At 44.5% G+C, this 17,929-nt stretch overlaps 1 protein-coding gene across 4 annotated transcripts in view; it reads right to left on the minus strand.

Moving 5' to 3' along the window:
- The window catches only part of htr2cl1 (5-hydroxytryptamine (serotonin) receptor 2C, G protein-coupled-like 1), an 86,835-nt gene extending 76,765 nt beyond the window's left edge, over nt 1–10,070 (minus strand). For 3 of the 4 annotated variants that reach the window (XM_041068965.2, XM_055506998.1, XM_055506996.1), the window contains exons 1-2: nt 9,851–10,070; nt 3,078–3,376 (exon numbers count right to left, since the gene is read on the minus strand). The gene's annotated coding sequence lies outside the window, so the exon portion shown is untranslated. Of the gene's footprint in view, nt 1–3,077; nt 3,377–3,483; nt 3,583–9,850 lie in introns of those variants that run through there. The other variant, XM_055506997.1, reaches the window with a different exon arrangement.
- Between the last annotated feature and the right edge of the window lie 7,859 nt (nt 10,071–17,929).

A 17,929-nucleotide genomic window follows, 5' to 3' on the forward strand; every position in this document is an offset into this window, starting at 1 on the left:
ACAATTGATGGGGTTTGTCCATTGCCAATCCACCACTGGGGGCTGGCTCTGATCTGTGATCAGTGATTTGCTCCAGCTGTCAGGTCGCGGGTCTACAGAGACAAGAGCGGCAACGGTGACTGCTGTTGGTGTATGTGTTGTTGTTTCACATGACTGATTGTCACTTTAATCTTGTGAGAGACTGGGGCAATTCAGCGAAATGAAATCCTCTTGCACCAAACGACTGAATCAGGCATCGCGAGCGGAGCTGAACACAAACACACCGTGGGAGGCTGGGCTTCCGTACTTACGAGGGTAAGTGGTTGAGGGGTGGGGGGTCTAAAGCTAAATAGATATGATTGATTCAGGAACACCACCAGACTACCCCCATGCAATCAAATTCATGTTAGAGAGATTTATTCATTCACATGGAGAGATTTGAAAACAGATGGTCCTTATCTGCAGCAAATAGCAGGCTTCATGGCTTTCCTGTTTGTTCAATGGGGGCCATAATTTTTATATTGAAAATCATTCAGCTTGAGGAAAGTTACTGATACTTATTAAAGCTGGTGGTCCATGATGCAAATGAACACTCCTCACTAGGCCCCCTGGCCGCTAGGGGTTGGACAAGTTAGACACAATATGACTTTCATGCTATTTAACATGTCACAGGTTGAAATCCATCCAGCTTATCCAACTGCTTTCCTCGTTTAGGTGCTGAAGCCAGTCATGACATTGAGCACGAGGCAGGCAAGACTGACACGTCGCCAGTCCATCACAGGGTCGACACCCTGAGACAGACGGCCATTTATGCATATGGAACGTTTAAAGTTGCCGGTTATCCTGAAGCCAGACTACCTGTAGAAAACCCACCTACCTGAAGACTGTTTTGGAGAAATATGTGACGCAGTTCCACAGATACTATCAATGCTATGCTCCGCGTGAGCAAGCAAAACCTAGAACACAGCACCAAGAGATTGTCCTCATAAGGTCCAGAGGTAAACCTGGTCCTCACACAGGCACCGAAATCTTCACAGACCGGGCCCACACACACACACACACACACACACACACACACACACACACACACACACACACACACACACACACACACACACACACACACACACACACACACACACACACACACACACACAATGTTGTACAGCGTCGTATACACTCACGCACACATTCCCATAAGCCCACCACACAATCGCATTTCATTTCATTCCCTGAATTACCTGGCACCCTCTCAAAATCCATTTTCCTCCTGGATTCTGGCTCTCTGATCTCATCCTCTACAGTTACACTTCTTACCTGTGATCATTCACACCTTTTTTTTATATTTAGGTTCAGCAGCGACGTTTGAAGCCCACTCAATCACTTCCATTCACTCTGTTAATGATTCCAATCACTGCAGTGGCAAAGGGCGCATCCTGAAGCATGAAGAAAGTATGTGTTTATGCCTGACCATCTGTCATTGTGTGAATGTGTTTAAAGTCTCATCTAACATCATCCCAGTCCATCAAGTGATTAGTCTGTTGAACAAACAGCCAGTATAAATCACTCTGCATTCATTTATTGGGCATCTGTCCTTCAACGTGACCGCCATGACAGCACCAGTGTGAAAAACGAGGGTAAAACGTGGTGAGTCGAACCACCGCCCACTGAGCATGACTGAGCATGTTGAAATGGAAATGCGGACATGGAAAGGGGCAGTGGGAGCCTTCGAGAGCGGGGGTCATCAACCCTTCCCCAGTAGTGAGACAGCTACATTTAACCAACAATGTCGAGGAACTGTGGCAATGGAGTGGAGAAACACAAACCGTGTCTGTTTCCAGCCTGATGCTTCTGAGATATTCATTTCCATTTTCATGACAATAAGTCACGTTGAATTGCCAATTTAGCTTCAACTGAGACTGGGGATGCAAAATCAGAGACTGATTCATTTGAACTGAGCGCAAGACAAAGAGAGTGAGGGAAACGGCAATCCGGTGCCTTACCACACGTTTAAACATGAATTTGCCATGTGACATCCAGAATACAAATGGGCTATTAATTTAAAACGATCTTAATTTGCCTTTGCATTTCCTGGAGAGCACAATTTGTTTTGCCACAGAGCATCCGAGCTGACAAACGACTGACATCCCATTTGTGGGGCCAACCTTGGCTAAGTATTTGAACTGGAGTCACAGGCTCCATCTGTGGGACGTTTACTGAATCAATCGACGTTTTCTCGAGCGGATTATGTTGTTGAAAGGCGGAGAAGGGGGGAAAAAAATCTGCTCCCAAAATGTCCCAAGCGCTCTAATCCTCCCTGGAGACAGGTGGATTAATGGGACCTCCAGTGAATAAATACGCACACAGGATAACGCATTACGCACACACCCACACAAACACGCAGCTAGATGATTTAATTCTCAGATTTGGTGCAGGTATTTACAGCTGAAGCCCGCCCCTCTCCCTCCCCCCCCCCCCCCCCCCAGCAGGGATGAGACGCAGCGATGGGCACGCCACACCCTCCCAAAGAAATCTGGCAGCGCACTGGCACAAGCGTGAGCAACATCCCGAGACTCCAAGCTTGAAATAATCCATTTATAATTCAAATAAAATAAAATTAGGAGCAACTTTAACTGTCGGTGTAAATTAAATATTGTTACGTGATGGAGCGACTTAATTCCACATGAGCGAGTTGTTTATCACCTGTGTCAAATATTTAAAAGAAATAATGATTTTTGGAACTAATTATGTCTCTTTCCATTTGTTTCTTCGTCGGGAAGGAATAAGGCAAACCCACAGTTTCCACCAGGACTCATCTGCGTGAACGACAGCGTTGCTGCTTCTGCTTCTTGAACAGCGCGTCGAGCTCTCGTTCCCCACGCAGACCGAATCTAAAAGTTTCCTTTAATGCAAATGTGTTCACCCTTCGACGTGAACTACAACTACAATATGAGCAACTTTTCTCCTTGGGGTGGACACAACTCAAAGGACAGCTCGGTCCTCCGCCTCTGAGCGCCTGTGTCAAAGACACGAGGCACTGAAGTCTAGTGTTTTCTCTAGGGGGGTTCTATGAGATCCACATTTCCATTTCCACTCACCGTGAAGACGTGCGGCTGCTGCTCCTGCGAACTTGCTGTTTGCGGTGTCCGTCTTCTTTGTAGCTACATCCCTCTGCGCCGCTTCAGCGCCCGGACACGTTATGTCCGCGTCCTCTCCTCGGCTTGAAAAACGCACGTCCGCCTCTGTCTGAGCTTCTGAGCGGGCGGAACGCACGGTTCTGTCCTGCTTCTGCCGGGGTTTCTACCAGCGTGTCCCACGCACGGCGTCCGATCGCCCGGACGCGCGCGCCGGACGCGCTCTGCTGCCCATTGTGGTCCGGTGCGCGCCGCCACGCGTCCTGCACCAAGACAAAGACAGAGCAAAGACAATAAATCCTCCTGTTTGAAATCCACACCAAATCACAGAAAACTGTTAATTCGCGTATTTAGCCGGATGTGGTGAGACCTGGAAAGTTTGGACATCGGAGACTGGAGCACGGAGAGGATGAGAGAAGCGACTATGAATGACTCCTATTGACTGGAGCTGAGAGAGGAGGAGGCAGAGAGAGAGAGAGAGAGGGAGAGAGGGAGGGAGAGAGAGACCACCAGTTGCCTCCTTGTGCCAGTGTGACGTTTCAGTTAGGCATTAACATATAAAAATGCAAAGACTTCGACTGTGGTCAGGCTGCGCAGTGGCTGTGGGGCAAGGTTGGAGAGATTCATGGACGTTACGTATTTATTTGTGCCATTGATAAGGGGTGCAGATTATGAAGGTCAGATTTCCAATGTAGATGACAAACTATAAGGTTTACACTAAGCGCTCATGTTTCTGACTTCAGGTGTCACCAACTGTGCAGAGAATGGAAGGTTTTTGATTCCATTTACCTTGAGCCTCGGATCTGAACCAGACTGTTGTTGTGGCTGAAAAACTGTCAGTTTCACATTCGTCCACCTGTGTTGAACCTTGTGCATTTGCTCACTTGGAAAAGAGACACAGCGATGCCCGGCATTTGGGAATGAGTGAGTCATTCATTTCCATGTTTATACACAACAGGCTCCTTTAGTTTGTGATGGCTGGAGTCCAGTTCCTCATTATGCACATGCAAAGCCAACGTGACTTACACTACATTGACTACGGTGACCTGTGTCCACCCCTCACATCAATCCATCCGTCCAAAAAGCATGTGAGGAACAGCTACATGTTGAACAAGCCAACAATTCCTATGACTTATACAAACAATAGGTACACAATTCTGACTGCTCCTCACAAACGGTAACTGGAAACAAGAATTAACCTCATGTGTCTTTAGCTTTAGCAGTTGTATTGCACAGAATACCCACGTTGCTGGGAGTAAACTCTCCCCATTTAACCCTCTGGCTCTAATCCTGCATCTTCACCCCTCCATGCTGCATTGATGGTTTACATCTTATTGTTTATCCCTTTAGCTGACACATAGACACACACGCCATAGTCCTACAATATAACATTTATTCCATTAGTGCACGTGTTAAAAGGAGGCAGTGCTTTGCAAAGTTCTGTAACCCAGCAGCACAGGATGGTAAAGAATCACTGTAACCATAACTACAGGTAAATGCTCCACTGCCTTTGTATGAAATATTAACTTTTACACTCATTTTTTGTAGACATTTTTTGTAGCTTGACTTTTGTTTTGTGTCGTCCATTTTAAATGACATTTTAAGTAACAAGCTGCAGGTTAGTGCTGAGTTTATTTATAATCCTTCCTTACACTATATTATACCACGGCTTATCACAATCTTAAGTGTCTTGCACACACAATACTGCAGTGAATCATACTGACTTTATGTACCTTGTATTCCTCCTCTAAACCAAAATGTCACCATCCTGCTGGAAAGAATAACAATTTAAACATCTTCAGTTTATTCTTTATTTTGTTGCAGTCACATCACAGTTCAGCACTTACTGAACTTAATATTTATAGGATACCCACAACATTACAGCAACGTAAATCTAGACATACATGTACAATAATAAATTGTTAGCTCTGGTTTCAGTGGTGATTTCTCCACTGCCAGTTAGATGATTGACATTATCTGTATTTACCTGCAAATAACCTGTAAATTAGTGGCTGACTAAAAGTAGCTTACTTCTGACCCTCTGACAGCTATGAGACAAGAGTATAGGTCATATACAGTACCAAGCAGTACAATACTACACTTCAATTTTATAATCATATGAAGGTAAGATGTTGTGGTGGGCTCAGGGTTCACTTCCACTTCTGGGTGTCTCCAGCTGCAATCGTGTGATAGAAGTGCCGCCTGGATGTATGTATTGAGCGCCGTTAGTCGTCTGGACTTACGAGCTTGTTCTACCAAATTCTAACATTTATGCTAACTGTTTTGTGTTCCAAACTTAGATGTTAATTAGTTAGGTCTCCACAATAAATGTTGCTTATCTGGTCAGCTATCTATAGCTTGTGTACCATAGCCATTGCATTTGCAGGACCAATACAACAATACAATTTACAGTACAATAAATGTTACATATTGTTATACAGTGGACCATTTGGATTTTATATCTTAATTGTTACAACTACTTTACTTCGTTAATCTGTTGTTTTAGCACAGACAGGGTTGTCCTCTTATGCAGTTTATTTTTCAATGTCTTATAATGTCTATTGTTTATATTTGACATAGGAAAAACTGATCATTTCACTAATCTACACCTATGTTTGCAGTACCTTTTTGAGGGGTGTCATGGTCTTCCAAATCATGATAAGAACAACAGAGATCACATCTCCCCAGCCGTCTGTCTACAACTATTCCTGTCCGGATGCAGAAACAAATTTCCAGCATAACCAAGTTTACCACCTACCCAGGACTTCCACAGCAAAGCTGCAAGGGCCTGCAGACGCTTCTGTTCTCAAACCTAGGGCTTCTCAACTCACCCAGTAAGCTGTACCTTGCAAATTGGAGTCTGAAGATAACAGTTTTGTCCAGCTTTAAAGTACTGGTGCATTTTCTGGCCGACAATAAAGTTGGCTTTAACTATTACACATTTCACTGAACTCTGTTTTTATGAGGGGGAAAAACTTAAACTTTACACAGGAAAACATAATATTGAAATTACATTCTTCTTCTTTTATATCTTTTTAATATGGTAAACAATAGAGGTGAACCATGTATGCAAGTATAAATATATATAAATAATCAATTGCTCAAAGATGGCAGGTGGTCTAAACCCAACATAAGTGCCTTGTTTATCAGAAAACTCTGCCCTGACTCCACGTATGAAGGGATGAAGACATGGACTCTTTGCCCCAGGAATCTCCAGCACCAGATTAAAAAATCTCTGTTGGCTACCTGTAATGACCCAAGATACACACACATATTATGGTCAGGTTTATCAAAAATTACCAAAAAAAACATTATTTATATAGTAGTACTTTGCTTCTAAACAAGCTCCTGCTTTCGACCAAATGGGCTCAGAATATTTGATATATCAAACATTACTAAATGTAGAGAAAATATGTAAGGTCAATATATAATTTGAACCAAAGCTATGTTCGTTCCCAGGTAAGGCATGCTGTGATTACTCTAAATAGTAAAGTGTACAAACACTTTTTCTGTATAAAATGAGGCTTGTCAGAGCAGCAGCACAAGTTAACATTAATTATATGTACGGTGCTCAAATACTTGAGCATTAGCAACAGTTAACATTAGCAATTGCTAGTCGCTTGCAAATTGCTGTATATAAATCAAATAGGTTAAAGTAAATGCAACAATACCATTGAGACACATGGTCATGACACGAAAATACATGAGACATACAGTCAAAATGTAATGACTTCAGCAGCCTCCTCTCCAGCTTCAGGGTAAAATTCTAGATCAAACAAATGTGAATGCTTGGACTCCACTACTGGAAGTGACCATTGTTGTTGCTTTGTTGAGGCCTGTGGTAGGTCGTCTTCTTCTGTGGAGCATTATGGCGGCTTACATGCTTTCTAACCCAGTAATGGGTCAAAGAAAAGAAAGGAATGTGCTTCCGTAAAGAGGTGTGGTGAGTAACGTAGCTTGTCGTTTACCTTAAAAATCACAAATCATTACATTTAGAATACAGCAGCAACCTCACGTACAGGATATCAGGTGCCCTGTGTGTCCTAATATTGCAGAGGCCAGTTGAAGACAGTCAAGCTTCGTCTGCTAATCGTTTATATCCATTTCATTCATCCTAAAACTGATCATCTGGAATGAGACTGCATTTTGTGGTTTATAGAGGAAGGCCTGAATGTCACAGATGCTCCTCCTCATTGTGACTTCAGGCTACTGCTAACTGATGTACTCCATTTCCAGGCTCTTCCCTTTTAACTAAATTAGAGAACATTTCTGTGAGAAGAGCAGTTTGTACCTAAAGGAATGTTTGCATAAGTCAAAGTCTAATTTGCATCTGTCTGGTTTAATTTGTTGCCATCCCTTTGATAAACAAAGGTGTAATCAAGGTTTCCTGCAGAGCAGCTGGTTTCATTTTCGATGTAAAGAATTAATGACAATGTTTGATACAACTGATGAAAATAGAATAAGAAGCAGGAACATCTGTGAGATTCAGTTTGCCCCCACCTTTTTTACAATTAGAGCCAATGATCCATGTTGTTACAGTGTACCATGTTACAACTATGAGGGCCTGAATCATCAGTCTGTCCAAACTGAAGCATCCTCATTTGATCTATTCAATGTTTTTGATTCCTGACAGAATATATATTTTTGTTGAATTAATCTTTGCTGCACTTGATTAAACATATCTTGATCAGCAGTTAAACTCTTAAGATTAAAAGATGTTTTAATGTAAAATAAATATAAAAAATACAAGGAACATGGTGTTAATACTCTTAAGTATTTCTAGGATTTCTTCAGCACATGTATGTTTTTCTCTCGTAACACAGAGACGTACTACATTGAAACCAGAAGTCTATTCACTCAGTGGAACTGGTGATCTGGTCGTCATTATGCCATTCATTGCGTTAGCAGTCTGGACTCTTCCCATGTGGCTCATTAACTTGTACATGTAGAGTATGATGGTTTCATGGCAATGCACTTAAAAGTTGTAGAGCACATCCTGCAGGAGGAGATAACAACTTCTTACAACTTGGGACAATAAAAAGAAGGAAAGAGGAAGCCAGAAAATGCACTTAGACAAACCGCAGAAAACTATTCTTTGGTACAATAGTCTCTTTGGAAAAGATGCTCATGATAACAGCTAATGCTTTTGTTACAAGTTGTAGCCACTTCTAAAAGGCCTTGTGGTTAGTTGTGTAGGCTGCAAACTGATCCAAATGGGACTAAGAGACCACAAGATGGTGTGCCTGATGTTCAAAACAGTTAGTGTTGTAAAAAAAACACTCCTAATCCAATGGCTGGTTTCAGAAAGTAGCACTAGGGCTGATAAATGCCAAACTGTGACACTCTTGGGTCCTGACAATTCAACACCACAACCAACAGCTGCTGGATTTCCTCTTATACTGTCACATAATCAGTAGGCAAAACTGCCTACTGATTGCATCCAAAACTGGATGCAACTGCACCACATGGGAGCATAAAGACGTGGACATGCTGTAAGCAGGCGTCCATGATAGCTTCAAGCGCAGCACATGCCCACTGTTAGCTTAATTTAGTCAAGCATTGCTCAGATGTACAGTTGTTCCGTCTGCAAGAGTCACGTCATGTCCTGCAAAGAATCACAAGCACTTATAATTTTGATGATTGCAGAAGAGCTGAGGTGGGGATAAACCCTCCTCTTCCATGAAAGATGGAAGAGGAGGGTTCCCAATTAAAAGCTTATCTATAGGCAGCTGAGAGGGAGGAGAGGGAAGCATGGAAACGAGAGGCTAGAGATAAAGGTTGGTGGAGGCAGGTATGTCTGAGAGCCTGCTGTGAGTCATAGGTAAACCTGCAGAGTTCAGATACAAAGCCTGCTTCCTCATACAATAATCCACCTACTACGATAATAATGTGGCACAATCATTTTGTCTGGTGTGTATCTTTGCCTTTTAAAAGTCTGTGCAGGTTTGCTGTGCGTTTGCTTCATTTGACTGTATGTGCATTATGTCCACTTGTGCACCGTGTCTCTCCAGCTGCTTCTGATACCAAACAAACCAGCAAACGCTCAGTCGTCTCTTCAGTCACTCGCAACACATCTGTGAATAATGGTTCTCACTCGATGAGCTGGTTGTGACTTGAGTTACAGCTGTAAAGACATTTTTCTTTCAGCAGATGAAATGCTTCATTTCATAAAGCTGAAGGTGTTGACTCTGAAAGAGGCTACAGTTCAAAATGTGGTTTAAGAAAAGTGGTGAATAATTTCAGTTCAAGCACACAACAACTTTGCATCTGTTGCACTGGTGTTAAATGGCTAAACACAGTGGTGCTTAGAGCTACATGCTAGAACAATGGTGCTTGGTATTTTTGTTAATAACAGTCGTTGCTTCTAATTTGCAGTGGCGGTTTGTTCACTTCACACTTTAGGACGTCAATGACGTCATACTTAGTCCTGCTTAAATTAATACACCTAATAATAGCATCAAATTGGTGCCACTGTCAGGCCAAACAGAATTATACTTATACATTGCATCATCTTAATAAAACCTGGTCGAGGAACACCTCATTTCCGGAGCGTTTAAAATCAATAATATCACGAGATTAAGCAACAAAGTTTTAGTCCACCAAAAGTCGATAAAAAAGTTTGTCTAACAAACTGTGCGCCGACAACGAAAATAACTATTCATTGAAATTATATGCAGATTACAGTACTTGCAACTGTTTTTGAAAATGTAAAACAGTAAAACAAGGAGTTGGCCGACCTCTGCTCACAAGTTCCCACTTTTCATGAGTGTGTCCGTCTTGAAAATGTCGTCGCCTCCTCCTTCAGCCACCGTAGGTTAGAAATACACCGATAGCTGTTTGTAGCTGGCTAACGGATCTCCGGGCATTTTGACATTTTGCAAAGTGCCGCCTTTCAGGCTCTCGCGAGTGCTTATCCAACCGTAGGACGCGTAGACGTCGCGCGCAGCGTAGGCCTTCTAGCGACTCGAGATCTGATTGGCTTTCGCATCTGACCGTGTCCGTTTGCTTAACTCAGGCAGATTTCCAAGAACCTGACAACACAAACTTGCTGAAATATGATTGGATAAAAACTCTACCATAATACACAACAATGGAAGCAACGCAACCAAGTGGAAAATTTTGACATCAAGAAAATAGATTCTTGTGTGTCTTGTATGTGTGTAGAAAAAACAAAGTTTTTTATGGTATTGGCCAGAAAAATGTTTCTTAAATGTTTTCTAAAAATGTGAAATAAGTGAGATGAAACAGTTAACACTTCAAAGCTGTATTGATCCTCCACTTGGCATTGATTGCGACCACCTAAATCAAAGTGCAGAGTGATGAAAGATGGGAGATTACACCTCTTGCCACCAACCTTACATGTATGGCTTCAAGCTACTGTTGGCAGGAGCTGCTTAAATAACAACAGTACAAGAATATCATAGGAAAGAACAGAAGCAAAGGCAAGAACAAAGCAAAGGTCAGCGCCACAGTGATCTGGGGAAATATCATAACCACACTCAATAAAAACAAAAGCACATTCTCCTTCCATGACACAAAGGTTACATAAAAACAAAAAAACATTGCTTTAGAACGAGAAAGTAGCACAGCATCAAGAGACACAGATGCGTCAACATATACTAATCATGCCTGAATGGCTGAATGTCTTTTGCTGCTCTGTGACCTCGGATCTAGTGCGTTGCATTAAAAGCATTTTCAGACAGTTTTATGAAAGCATCTCTCTTTCGACTTCATCAAAGAAACGCGAGCTAAGACGTTGCTAATGCAGTCGGTGTCGTGGTGGAGGTTATTCCTGTGAAGACGGCCGAAGGTAAGAGTGTGAGGAGAACTAAAAGAATGCAAATGAAGACGCATCTGTGTGCTGATGAGATCGCAGCTGTGGCCTGAGGTCTGATTTTACGCACAGATGTCCACTGGTCAGATGAGCTACCACAATTTGTCCCTCGTTTCAAAATAAAAAAAATAACAGAAAGTTAATTAGTTATTAAAAGATAATAAACCTACATAGCACAGACCTTACTCACATCTTTTCGTTTTCATTTAAATCCATTGGGATAATGTCCAACAGTAAGATCATAAAAGCATTTATCAGTCAAAGTTTTTCCCAGTTAATTTTACAACTTAACATTTTACGCCTCTATCCTGGGCACTAATGTACGTGCCTGATGGCCGGATCTTAGCCCATATTATTCATTCTGTCCAGCACTTTAATACTGAGGCCTGCAGCCTGTGGGCTATTTGCAGAGGTAATACTTTGCTTTGTTCCTTTTTTGACAAGCCACTACATTTGGCATCAGTGTTTCTAACCCAATGGCCAACAGGATATTTTATGGGTTGCAGCAAATTCTTTCTTCTGCAGCCGTGTGTCTGCTAATGGAAGAGAAGGATTCCAACACATCACGCAGAGCATTGGTGAAAGCTGATTTCCCCATCTGTGACATCAGTGGAGGCAGATCTTCAGTGGAGAATATCTGATGCAACATCATAGAGATCTGAAGACATTCTTATTCAGTTTTGTGCAGTTTGATTTGATTTGATTTTTCTTTCATATGCTGGAAAGACTCATATATTAGACTTTAGTGCTGCAGGGGGCACCAGGCAACGGGGGTTCAGTGCAATAAAATAATTTATATCTTTAAGCCATTGCATCATTGCTGTCTTTGATGAAAGTAATTATAAGGTTATAGATTAATTAAAAGGGGCTAATGACTTTTCTTTGGGGAGATCATCAGCAAAGGCTAGGGTCATCTTTAGGACAGTTTCACCCCAGCATTTAATCGCAGCATTAAGGTTCAGAGTGCACGTTTTTATGCCTTAAGCACCTGTCATACACTTGTCAGATAAGAGGAAGTCCCTTCACATATTAAACAGGAAGACAAGAAGCTGGGTAGAAACCACAGGCACCAACTTAAAGGTCAATGACATCAGATGCTTCCGAAGGAAACCTCCGTAATGGGACATCATTAGCAAAAATGACAATACATGTTGTCCTGCATAGGACAGTGACTGATCCTTGACATTGATCAAGTTATTATTTCCATGATGTTGACAGTGTTTTCACCAAAGATCCTACAGGCACAACATTAGAACTCACTCTAACAAACCAAATAAATAATTCACGCTTTCATTTAATTGGACACCACTGTAATTTACTACTTCACTACTCTTAAAGAAAACTGCTGCCAAATATTTTTTATTGAAGAAACAAACCCACAATCTATCAAATATGGTGGATGTCACCAAAGCCCAGCTTGGATATTTTACAGCTCCGATACAAGACAAAGCTACATCTTTAGGCCTAGTGTGGGAGCATGTACAGCTAAAACAGCCTGTGTGCAAAGCATCGGACATGGCTCAGGTGCACGGGAGATGAGGAGGCACAGGTCAGGGGAGGCTGCAAGCTGCTCTGTCACGCACCGCTGGTCTAATCGTCCAAACCAACCTCCTGATGCTGACGTTTGACTTTGGTGGAGTACAAGCTACAGTATTTACAGGTCTGTCACCATCACTCATCACCCGTGATGCACAAGTAGGAGGAGAAATCACACCTCATCAGAGACCCACGCTCTTCATCCCACATGGTTAGTGTCTGTTCATGTTACTCTATGGTCAGCTTTTCTGTAATCTTGCACCCAGTGCACATGAGGTTCATGGAAAAATGTATAATTGTATAATGTATAATTGTATCAAATGTATAGAGACAACTTTATTAAAAATACACAAAATGACGACAAACAATTAAAGAAAAAATTCCCAATGCAGACACAAACAAACAATAAGGTTCGAAGAAAAGGTCAAAGTAGTGAATAATGTAACACAAAGCTTTCCCAGAGTCGTGACTTGTCCATTCGTGCCTCGCGATGACACATCACTAGAGGTAAAAACATTAGTTAATCGGTGGCTCCCACTCGAAGGCGACTGATGGAGCGAGTTCTGGGAACATGAGCTTAAAACGCCTGCAACTTGCTGCTTCAACGTGTGTGTGAGGACACAGTTTACCTTCATCTCGACCTCCCAAAGGTCGCAGACGCGTCCTCCTGGTTCCTGCCTCGTGACAGCGTGAACACAGAAACGAGCAGCGCTCATATACAGTAAGGCGCGAACAACATTTTCCTCTTCTTGTTTATTGTTCTGCCGACTGCCCCTGAATCACGGCACATATCGTTTTTAATGAGCAGCCAACTCGTTTCTTTTCAGAATAAAGGCCACGTGTTTGCCGCTTGTGAGACTCGGACAACAGACTCTCGTTATGTCGTCTGGCGATGAGCGGCATTGTAGCTGCGCCGTCCCAGACAGTTCATAACCTGCCCTATTAGCTGCAGATCTGTCGTCTCTCTCCATAGGTGAACCGAGCTGTGTGACTCAGCTGCTGTTGAGTCAGAAACCAGGCAGGGAGTCAGGAAAGTGTCGGCGCCCGGCAGACTGTGACTTTAATAGGAGAAGAAGTCTCAACGCGGAAATGCGATCGTACCTGAACACATGCCACGTGTTCCGGATCAGCATCTGCTGATGGAGACGAGACCGTATTTAATGATTCCAGCTCGCCTCCGCTCAAAAGTGGTCAGAGCGACTCAAGTTAAACAGATGGTGATTTAAAGCCGCCCAAATTAAACAGTGAGACCCACTGGCGACATCAACCTGTCACACCAGTTTGGTAGATCCAGCCTTTGATATGTTGCTCTGACGTCAGGCCTTAATTAAAAATCTGACTCTAGACCAGTGTAAGTTCCTAAAATATGACCTTATTTAGTTATTAATTTTGGTTAATCAAGGTTTTATTATTCTTATATATTTTTTAGGAATAAGTAATGTTCACTTATACTAACTTAGTGAGTTGATTGATCTTTCTTCTCTTTTCTTATTTTAATATATAACAAATACTTAAACAGATTTTTACAGCCATAGATGCTAAACAATAAAACGGCTTCATCGAGTCACTATTTTTTCTCCTGGGCTTTGACAGAGCTCCGCTCTGAGTTCAGCTCCGGTGACTCGTATCGGCCGCACGCGCTCCAGCTCACACGTGCTCCGGTTGTGGTCCCGGTCACAACGGTCGCGCCGCGTTTGCTCCTCTGCTGAGTTGAGGTCAGCGGCCAGTTAAAGACGCCTTTAGATTCAGCCTCCATATGGTGTAGCACTGATCGGAGCCGCTGCGCAGGAGGGAAGCCGGGCCTGAATCCGCCTCCGGTCCGGCAGCCTGAGGGCACAGAGCTCCCCCCTCTGATCGCCGCTCAGCCTCACCTCCTCCTCCCACGGCTGCACCTGCGTACAGTTAAGCGCCCGGCGCCAGAGACGCTGCGGAGAAGCTCTGATCGATGGAAGTCATTTCCCTTCAGTACAACACAACAATAAATGTGTCCAGCATCACAGGCGGAAACATTGTGTGGCAACGCAGCAAACATCAGACCTGGAGCGTTTCCAGAGCACGCTGAGCCCTTTGTTTGGAGCAAAGCCTCCTGGGAGATTCAGCCTAATGTCACCATATGAGCCCGACCCAGGCCTGGTTCTGGTCCAGCATCACTCTGTCAGGAAGGTGTGCAGGTTTACTTCTGTTAGATCCACATCAGTGACCCACGACACCCCCGCTAGAAACGGTGGTGGTTCAGAACACAATGGACCATTGAAGCAGGATTCTGTATCTTCCCCCACAGACGAGCTCAAACTGCTGCACAGTAACTCAGTGTCAGAATGCAGCTGCTGAAGAATTGTCTGCTGAGCGCTACTGTTCTTAAAAGCAAAGTTGGATGGGGATACTGGAAAACTGAAGATGGACATCTTTGTTTCAGAATCAGCAATTCAAAGTGGGAGTAAGTCCACTCTTTTCCAAAAGGGTGCAGTTATTAAATGATTACATCTATTGTCCATGTTGATGGAGCTCATCATTACTCTCTCTGTGATAATCCCTTTCTCAGACTTAAGTCTAATCACATTTTACAAGAAAGGGATGGAGTTGCTGTGGTCCGAGCTGGGATGGATGACTTTCTACCAGTCCGTCCATCTCCTGTGTGAATCCCTGTGCCAGTGCACTGCCCTCTGTGTCGGTGCAGGCAGGTTCGAGGACACAAGCGTCATGTTGCTATGCTCATATTTGACGGAGGAGTAATCCCCACAGAAATAAATGAGTTTAACTTTGGTTCGCCGGCGGCGTGAAAAAGATTTGCCAGGAAATATGACTGTGGCGCCGCTTTTCTTTTCATCCATGGAAAAAGATTTCTGCTCCTGGAAATGGAAGACGGTGGCGCCGTGACAGAAAATGAAGCAAAAGCAGGAACAGGTCACGTTTCATCCACGACTTCTCCTCCTTCTGTATTCGAGTGGACGAAAGTCACCTGTCCAAAGCTGGAGACGCTGGCTTCACTGCGGTCAGTAAAACAAGAAGATGAAGCCAGCGTTGAATCGATGTAAACCATTACTGAGCTCTGCAGGTATTAGTTGTCATTCTGTGCAGCTGCTCTTTCCAAAGCTCACAATATTCCGTTCAGTAACTTGCCCTCTTTCTCCCACAAGGCAAAACTGTCAGTAGGTTTGATATTGGATTTTACATTTGAGGCAAATTACAATTGGAATCTGAATGTGGTTTTGTTGTATGATTCCCTAAAACACCCTCCAAGCCCGACATTCATTCCTTCCCTTATTACACCGAGACGCGATGAGCAAACAGGATAGTGGTTTCCCCATTTACATGAGCCGCGTGAACCTGCAGCCCCCGGTCACGTCACTTAAAGGAAATCACACACGCCGTGCGGAGATTAGAGTCGCTGATGGGACAGAGTGTGGCGCTGAAAGCACCGGCTCCCATTCACAAGCGGACTCGCCCGCAGGGAGCGAGCGGGGCCCGATTATGGCGTAATGGGCTTTTGTGACGGCGCCGCCGCGAGTCGCGTAACCAGTTCGATTGTATCACAAGGAATTATGGTAATAGCGGCGAGAAGCGGCGGCGTGACGCCAAACGTGAGTCACGAACCCCAGAGTGATGCGGCGCCACTCATGAATGAACCCGGCACGGCGCCGGCCGGTTCCTGACGGAGCTCATTACAGCAGGTAGTTACAGCAGGCTGCTTTATGGGACGCAGCATTAGTCAAATGTGAGCAGCGCTGGTTCAACATCGGCTGCCGTGACCTTGAACCAGGCGCCGGTCTGAAAACAGCGAATGGAGCGTGGATCCTCTGGGTGCGATGGCGGTTCTGATTCTGATTCTGCCCATTTAAGGTGATTCTAGTAATAAGACAAGGCCGTCGTCCTGGAGGTTATCCTCAGCTGGACTCAGGCTCCTGCTGCAGATGATGCCGGTGGTGTGTTGCTTTTCTCTTCCCGTACCTGCTACTGGATCTACGGACATTTTTACATGTCCAGCCCTGTGAGACGGACAAATCTCATTTAGATTTGGATTCCAATCTTCTCTCCGGCGCTTTCTTCCATTTTTCGCCTGTCTGCGCCGAGCACGGCTTTCTGCGCGCACCTCCATTAGGCCCGTGTGAGTAACTTGGCATGTACAGGCCGTAGTATATACAGTTCTGCACCATCTCCTACGCGCCGGCACAGGAGGAGCGCAGATGTACGGAACGCTGAGAACTCTGAATGTCTGGAGCCCGAGGCTGTGAGGAGTGATTGAGTAGCACGCGTGCCGCGGCGATAGCAAACATGCTCACGACGCCGCACGCAGGTCCATTTTCTCCGACGGTCAGATTCCAGCTAGAAGCTACGTCGTCTTCCAGCACTTCCTGCCTCTGTCTGAACACGTCACTGTATCAAAATCAGGCTACGTCTATGTATCACCCACACAAATCGAGGCACACATTACAAAGGTCGGTGGTTCAAGTGCTTCAATTCCAACACAGGACTTCAGATATTTATAGCTCACATCTGGCCAATGTCAGACATGTCCTTCATATACAAACAGCTGTGGTTTCCTACACCTCAGGAGAACAGAGCAGCTCCCTCAGTGCACACGCACATGTTTGGGGACAGTTTCTGAAAAGTTAGACCCCGACTCACACATTGTGTAGCTACGAGGGCTAATTCTCCGTGCTCTGCGGAGACATTAGGGCTATTCTTATAAATAAAAATCCCCGCTGGGACGACTTGGCCCAGCAAAGCACTCAAACCCAGTCACTCCAGCACAAAACTGGTCAGTCCAGTTCCCGGTCCTCCCACACATGCCAAGCGGCGCTATTAAAGAACCTTAAGCAAGTCCAGTTGCCCGAGACGACTCAGCCCGGAAGCCTGTGGTGGATTGGACAGCTTGTTGATGTGGGAGGACTGACTGCTCACTGTCAGTCACACTCACTGACAGCGTCCTGTACTGTCGTCCCTCCGTCTCTGCTCAGCGCGTTATTGTTAGAGCGCAGTCCTCAGGGCAACAGAACCACAAACGTTCTCCAAGTCTTAATAAAGTGCTCCTTCATTCGTGCCCGACAACCGCTGTTTCTCCGCCAGATGAATGCTGGCAGTGCCACAAACAGTCCCAGTGGCAGACTGATATTTGTTTTAACGCGACGCTGCAGTGGAGATACAGCAAATGACTTGGACTCATTGACACTTACTGTGCATCAAACCTGAATGGTGCTGTTGAGTTGCCCGCGGATCCTCTGCTCTTTGCATGCGAAGTGGTTCTGTGGATCAGACCGTGACCCTCGGCCGTCAGCATTGGGGCAATTTGCGGCCAAGGATGAAGCCGATGGGAGAGTTCAGCACTTGAGCCATCAAAGGATGGTGCGAAGCGTGCGACCGCCGGCTGAAGCCGTCACTCACAGAGTCGAGCCGAGTCCTAAAATGAGCTGCAAACAGCATCTGGAGCCATTAGCCGCGGAGCAGA

This window comes from Betta splendens, chromosome 2, assembly GCF_900634795.4.
Source record: "Betta splendens chromosome 2, fBetSpl5.4, whole genome shotgun sequence".
Classification (NCBI taxonomy): Eukaryota; Metazoa; Chordata; class Actinopteri; order Anabantiformes; family Osphronemidae; genus Betta; species Betta splendens.